Here is a 7,922-nt window from a genome sequence, read left to right as displayed (position 1 = left end):
GAGAGCCAAACCTTGCACAGTCCTTGCAGTTGAGTAATGTTTGTCCACCCAGGAGTCTCATTAAGGCTAATTAGAGATATCTTCATGTGGCTTTCCGGCAGACTAGACGCTATGTTGCGTATTGCTGCCTTTCACAGTTTGGAAAGTGCATTGCATATTTGTTCTTTAAAAAATTGAAAAGGCAAATGGGATTTTTTTTTAAATGCACCGCCATCTACCCCTATAAACACCAAATGTACAAAACATTAAGAACACCTTCTTAATATTGAGTTGCACCCCCTGTTTGCCCTCAGAACAGCCTCAATTCGTCCGGTGCATGGACTACAAGGTATCGAAAGCGTTCCACAGGGATGATGGCCCATGTTGACAGTTGTGTCAAGTTGGCTGGAGGTCCTTTGGGTGGTGGACCATTCTTGATACACACGGGAAACTGTTGAGCATGAAAAAAACAGCAGCCTGTAAGGCTTTAGCATTGTGGGAGAGGAATCAGAGGCATGAAGCAGCGATATCGGGTAATGGCTTTTAATGAGCCCAACGGCGAAAACACAAGCCACCCCAAATAGCAATATGAGCGCACACAAAACAAAGTGCCCCAAACACAGGGGACAAACACAGTCGGCGCAAAAACACGCACTAGCGCAAAACACCAACAGCGTATACACATGCAATACAAATGAGAAACAATCCCGCACAAAGAGCAGGCGGGCCAACTAGCTAATATAGCCCCGCTAATCAACCCAACTAAGGACAGGTGCAAACAATAACAGAAAGGGGGGGAAACAAAAGGAATCAGTGGCAGCTAGTAGGCCGGTGACGACGACCGCCACCCGAGCAGGAGGGGGCGCCACCTTCAGTGGGAGTCGTGATACAGCCTTGCAGTTGTTGAAACAAACCGGTGCGCCTGACACCTGCGACTATACCCCGTTCAAAGGCACTTAAATATTTTGTCTTGCTCATTCACCCTCTGAATGGCACGAATTCACAATCTATGTCACAATTGTCTCAAGGCTTAGAAATCCTTCTTTAACCTGTCTCCTCCACTTTATCTACACTGATTGAAGTGGATTTAACAAGTGACATCAATAAGGGATCATAGCTTTCAACTGGATTCACCTGGTATGTCTATGGCATGGAAAGAGCAGGTGTTCTTAATGTTTTATACACTCAGTGTCAGTGGCCTGGGAGGCTGGAACCCCTTCTCTCAAAAACCCCTGTAGTTCTTCTGCACTAAAATCTCTCATACCCAAAAAACGTATATGCTGCTGCTACTACCAATTCAATCTTCTGGGTTTTCCTTTCCATCTGTGCATTACAATTAATGACCATAGCAATAAACGGCAAGAAGCCAACCTTACTTAAGTACAAACTGTTGGGGTCACTCTGTACTGGCCTACTACTCACAGGGATCCCCTCAGGCTCCCTCACCCTTTGCCCACCATCCTTTACTTTCCTCACTGCCTCAGCATGTGACACTTTCTGCACTGCTCTCACCCTGGAAACTTCAGTCTGTCTCACTCGCACAGGACATGTCTGATCCCCAGCAACATGGCCACTCCCACAATTTAAACACTTTTTCCATTGAAACGACACACGCTTTTGTCCCATGCCCTCCTGCACACTTCTCACAGCTCGGAATCTCCCTACTACATACTGCTGAAACATGACCATATACTTGCCACCTGAAACACCGTAGTGGGTTAGGAACAAAAGCTCTCACAGGATAACTTACCCTAACATGACTTTATCCGTCAAACACTCTGCATCAAAACTAAGAAGGACAGACAGGGTCTCCTCAGTCTCGTGCACGGCACCGGGTCTGCGTCATACCAAACAGCGTACATAACAGACTACGGGGATCCCCCACTTCAGTTGATCCACCGTAACACTCAACCCCAGCCCAGTTATCACTTCTTTCAGCGGGACTCTTCTCAGGAGAGCAAAGCAGGACACCGTTTTCGTCCCGAGTCTTGAAACGCGCAGTGCCCAACATAAATTTATCTCTGGATACTTTGAACGAATTGACAGAATCCAACTCCTTCTTCACCCAGCCTGATACCACAAACAGATTGGCCAAAAGGCATGGATCCACTTTCTCCACGAATCGTACTCCCACTGGGCCACAGTCATCTCAGGCATTTTCCTGATCATTGGGGTGAAGCTCGGAAGCCTTCACCTCACCTAATGATGCATGTTCTTTCTCCTCACTTTTGTCAGGATCTATTTGAAGTTCAATATTTGTCGATTGCTCAGGATCTTCAGGTGCGTAACATGCATTTTTCTCTCCTGTACTTGACAAAAAGGAGAAAGTACTCGGCTTGTAGTTTGGGTTTGCACCTCGTGCCCTTCTTTCTGCTTCACTTCTCGCCATCCGCCATCTTCCTCGCTTGGTCCTCTGACATGATGACTTCCATCTCTGTGTGGGACTTCAGGAAACTCCATGCTCACTCAAGAATATGTGCTCCTGCACGTGCTTCACCAGCAGGCCACCAACACACACATTCTAAACAAACCCAATTAGAGACACCTGAACAGCGAGAAACAATTATTAAAACCTGTTAGGGACAGACGTTCCGCTAGCGGAACGCCTCACCAATATCCAATGGTAGAGCTCAAAAATGCTATAACTTCAATTTCTCAAACATATGACTATTTTACACCATTTTAAAGACAAGACTCTCGTTAATCTAACCACATTGTCCGATTTCAAAAAGGCTTTACAGCGAAAGCAAAACATTAGATTATGTCAGGAGAGTACCCTGCCAAAAATAATCACACAGCCATTTTCAAAGCAAGCATATATGTCACAACAACCAAAACCACAGCTAAATGCAGCACTAACCTTTGATGATCTTCATCAGATGACACTCCTAGGACATTATGTTATACAATACATGCATGTTTTGTTCAATCAACTTTATATTTGTATTACAAAAACAGCTTTTTACATTAGCATGTGATGTTCAGAACTAGCATACCCACCGCAAACTTCCGGTGAATTTACTAAATTATTCACGATAAACGTTGACAAAAAACATAACAATTATTTTAAGAATTATAGATACAGAAGTCATTTATGCAATCGCGGTGTCAGATTTTAAAATAGCTTTTTGCAATATTCTGAGTAGATAGCTCGGCCATCACAGGCTAGCTAATGCTAAGCAATTTCTAAATACCTTATGGAATAGACAACTCACCAGTGACACATGGGGCTCGCGAGTGCGCAGCGGTCTAAGGCAATGCATCTCATTGCTAGAGGCATCACTACAGACCCTGATTCGATTCCAGGCTGTAGCACAACCAGTTGTGATTGGGAGTCCCATAGGCCGGCGCACAAATTGGCCCAGCGTCGTGCTGGGTTATGGGAGAGTTTGGCTGGGGTAGGCCGTCATAGTAAATAAGAATTTGTTCTTAACTGACTTGCCTAGATAAATAAAGGTTAAATATGTTTGTTTTTTTAAACAAGTGAACAAAAACATGGTGCACTGTCAGTCACATAGGCCCAAATCCCCATTGACATGGTCTACAAGTGGAGGCTCCTCAGTGGAGGAAGGGTAGGACCTTCCTCAGTTCATTTTTGAAAAATGTAAATAGTGAAACATTTAAAGTTATCGTTTTTAGAAAAAACTATACTAAATATCTGTCACCAAATCATTTATTAAAACTCACTGTTTTGCGATGAAGGTCTACAGTAGCCTCAACAGCACTCTGTAGGGTAGCACCATGACAGCTAGTTTACGTCCTCCTCTGGGTACTTTGCCTGTGGTCCGAACACTTAAAAGACACACCCCATCCCCTCAACCCTCAAATTAAGTGCACACTTCTGATGACGTATCATGACGAGTTTACACTTACAGGGCAAGGGGCGAGGGAGGAAGGAATGATTTTTAAATAGACCACCCTTGGCCGGATATTCGTCACTCATTCGTCCCGCGATGATTGTGTTTTCAGCTACCGGTAGCTTGTGGGTGCTTTATATGCTCTGCAGTCAATTATGAGTGCATCTACTTATAATAAATACTGTATATAATTATTAATAAATGCCTAATGTATGATAGCTAGCAAATTAATTAGCTAACTAACGTTAGCCTGCCTAGCTGGAACTTCTGAAGAAGGATAAATGTTTTATTTCTACAATTTCCAAAAGAGAACCAAACAAAAAAATATTTACTTTTTACATAGTAGAAACATTTCTAACTTAATTGCATTCGTTTTTTACTTATGTTACGTATGTTGACTTCTCCATTGATGTTGTTTTTAAGTTTTAGCAGACTTTTCTTGGTGGATGTACACTCGTCGCGAATTGAATTATGGGGAGTTTCACGCCCCGGAGTGAATATAATTGTACATGCGCAAAGCCGACTAAAAACGAGGGCTGAGGGGCTTACGTTGCAAACTTCCCTTGCTTGGCTAATCATTTGGACCACCCTCCAAGATGGAGACGGGAATTCCCCCAAGGGCATAAGGCAAGGGTAAGTGGAGGAGGGTGTGTATTTTAAGGGTTTGGACTGCAACCATTGACTTCAATACAAAACCTAGGAGGCTCATGGTTCTCACCCCCTTCCATAGACTTACACAGTAATTATGACAACTTCCGGAGGATGTCCTCCAACCTATCAGAGCTCTTGTAGCATGAACTGACATGTTGTCCACTCAATCAAATGATCAGAGAATTAATCTAGTACTGAAAGCATAAACTACATCAGTGCATAAAATGTGGTGAGTAGAGAGAAAGACAATAGTTAAACAGTGTTGAAAAAATGTTTTTCTTTCAAAACGAATGAGAAGCACGAGGGAGAGAGCGAGAGAAAGCTAGCTATATTCCGTTGTATTTTTACTTTCACTTTCACTTACTTAGTTAGCGAATGCAGCTAGCTAGTTTAGCCTACTCAAACACCCAAACAGAGAGGAATGCTATGTTAGCTACTTGGCTATGGCTATCCAACACTGGAACTCTTCCAAGTCAAGGTAAGCTTTTGGTTTTATCAATTTATTGCCAGTGAGGCCCGCCGGTGTAACTGCTAAAATGCTTGCTGACTGTACACTGTACTGCATGATGGTAGCGGGTTTTCATAACACATTAGTTTTAGTAGCTATGTTGTCCATGACGTTAGCTAATATGGTGATAACAATGTGTGTAGTGGTTAGCAGTTATGATATGAAGGTTTGGCTTGGAAAGTTTCTTTAGCCTGGTCAAGGACAGCTGATGTGTTGTGCACTGAAGGCCACAAGTGAAGGGAAAAGGTAAGAGGAGGAGAGTGCGTAGATGCGATGAGGAATTATACAATGAGCAGATCATGCTGTTTTTATGTGGCTGCTATGAAAGTGAGCTGTGTTTGCGTGTTATCAGGGGTATATTCATTATGCCGATTCTGTTGAAAAACCATTTTTTAAACGGATGCAAACTGAACAAAACGGGGATAAACATACTTGAATTTGTCCAATAGAAACTCTTGTTTGTAACTGTTGGACTAATGATTACACCCTGGATCAGCTAAATGCAGGCAGGATTGTGCAAGGTGGTATTGAATGTGTCAGTCTGTCACCTGAAGTACTAAAATTGTTCTCTTGACTTGTGCATCTACGTTATAAACGTTCATTCACAGGCTAGGTTGTTGCAACCTCATGATGGGTATAGGGGAAAATCGAGTATCATGTAGTAGCCTAAACCTATCGATGTTATGTTGATCTGGGTGAATGGAATATGAATGATAGTCATCCAATATGCTGTAATAGAAATAAGGCCTTGCTCATGAAAAGGCCTTGCTCATGTGTGTTCCGGTGTGTGTGGAGCCTCTTCAGCTGATCCCAGTATTTCTCTCCATCTCTTATCTATGAGCAGATCAAAGGCACTTATAACATGTAACGTGAGGGTCTCATGAGACCCTTAAAGGTCCAATGCAGTCATTTTTATCTCAATATAAAATAATTTCTGGGTAACAATTAAGCACCTTACTGCGATTGTTTTCAATTAAAATGGTCAAAAATAAACAAAAAATGCTTCTTAGCAAAGAGCAATTTCTCAAGCAAGAATTTTGCTATGACTGTCTGGGAGTGGTCTGAGTGGGGAGGGGAGAACTGAAAACTAGCTTTTATTGGCAGAGAGGTTTGGAACTCTCTTTCTTATTGGTCTTTTAACTAATTTACTGCCGGATGATCTCACCAGGCAGGCCAAAATTCCATCCCACCAAAACAGGCAGAAATTTCAGGCAGTCTTTTCAAACAGCTCTTATTGAAGAAAGAAGGACGCAGGTGGCGGATATTCGACTACTAGTAATGTTTTCAGCCCTGTTTATTTCTGAGCTTTAAACACTTCCTTAAAAGGGACAGTTCCCTCAAAATGCGGATATAAATGATCATACTTTAAGTGAACTATCCCTTCAAGATTAAGTTCCAGACAATTCTTTGAAGTGTTAGTTCACTCAACTGTATGCAGTTTCTGTAAGATACAGCCCACTGGTGTATTCAATATGTGGAAGTGAGTGAGCAGAGAGTTGGCAGGTCAGTGTTTTTTGTCATGAATCTTGTTCTGGAGGCAGCTCTGCACAGCCACAGTCATAGAATATGATTTTAAACCAAACCCTAACCTTAACCACACTGCTAACCCCAATGCCTAACCCTAACCTTAAATGAAGACCAAAAAGATCATTTTAGTTTTCATTCATTTAGAAACAACATTTTTACTTTACAGCTAGCCTATCTAAGGGGAAACCGCTCAGTTTAGCCTTGAGGACAAGGCTCATGACAAAAAATGTCGACTTGCAGAGAGTAGTAGGTATTAGCATTTGGAATATAAACATTATCCACTCATATTCTCCCATGTGAGCATATTTACAGTGGTAGGTATGCTATATATAGGCCTACTCCCCACACATAAAGTATCAGCTGTAATGTCATCTTTCTATGTATCTACAGTAAGTATGTTGGGGAGAGGGAGGAAGATCCTTCAAAAGGTGTGTGTGTGTCTGTTGTTCTGGGAATTCAGGTATGGGTGTGTGAGAGATAATGCAAGGGTATGTGATTGAACTGTGTAGTTGAGGCTACGAGTGCCGAAGGCTCAATTGCGCCTGAGGTCTGTGCTTTTCTCGTAATGCATGTATCTGTATCTCTACTACACACGGTGTAGTAAAATATTATTCTTAAGGTTGTAGGTAAGGAATAACACACACAAACACCCTGCAGCACTCTAAGGTTTTAATGGTGCTATGCTGCAGTGGGCCATTACCCCTGTCAGTTCCCAGCACCTCAACTCGCAGGTGTCTGGCCCAAAGTCACAGGGACGTTCATTAGTTCTGCATCCTGCTTCCGATAATAGCTCCTGTTCTCTCTTTTTCCCTCCTTCCGTCTGTACCTATCATCTCTTTTTCCCTCCTTCCGTCTGTACCTATCATCTCTTTTCTCCATTTTCAGCGCTTTAAGTCCTTTCTGTTTGAAGCGACGGAGAAGACGAGTTCAAAGTTGAGACAGAAATCAGGCATAGAGCGGGATGTATAGAGGAGACGGTTCCACATCCGTCACCATCAAAGGGCCGTCTTCATCTCCCGAGCCCCATCTGAGGAAAACCCTTGCTGGGCAGAGTGAGCGGAGACATAGGCCTGCCTGGTTCTCACAACCACCATCTTACCATTTATCTCCCTCTCATTCTCCATATCCTCTACCCTGTTGATCCCCTTCCTCCTCTCTCTCTCTCCACTTTCTCTCTCAAAGCAAGTTCTTCTAACTTCTCTCTCTTTCTCTCCTTCACTCTCTCCCTCTCTCTTTCTCTTACTCTGCTCTTTCTCCCACTCTCCCTCCTCTCTCAAAGTAAACTCTCCCACCTTGAAATCCCTTTCTAAACATAAAAGCAAGAGGCAATTAGGAGCTACCGTATGAAACCCCCCACCTGGAAGTGACCGTTTTGACCCATCTTCTTCATCGCTCAATCT

The sequence above is a fragment of the Salmo salar genome, chromosome 02 (genome assembly GCF_965601325.2).
Source record: "Salmo salar chromosome 02, fSalSal1, whole genome shotgun sequence".
Lineage (NCBI taxonomy): Eukaryota > Metazoa > Chordata > Actinopteri > Salmoniformes > Salmonidae > Salmo > Salmo salar.
This window is presented reverse-complemented; position numbering follows the sequence as displayed.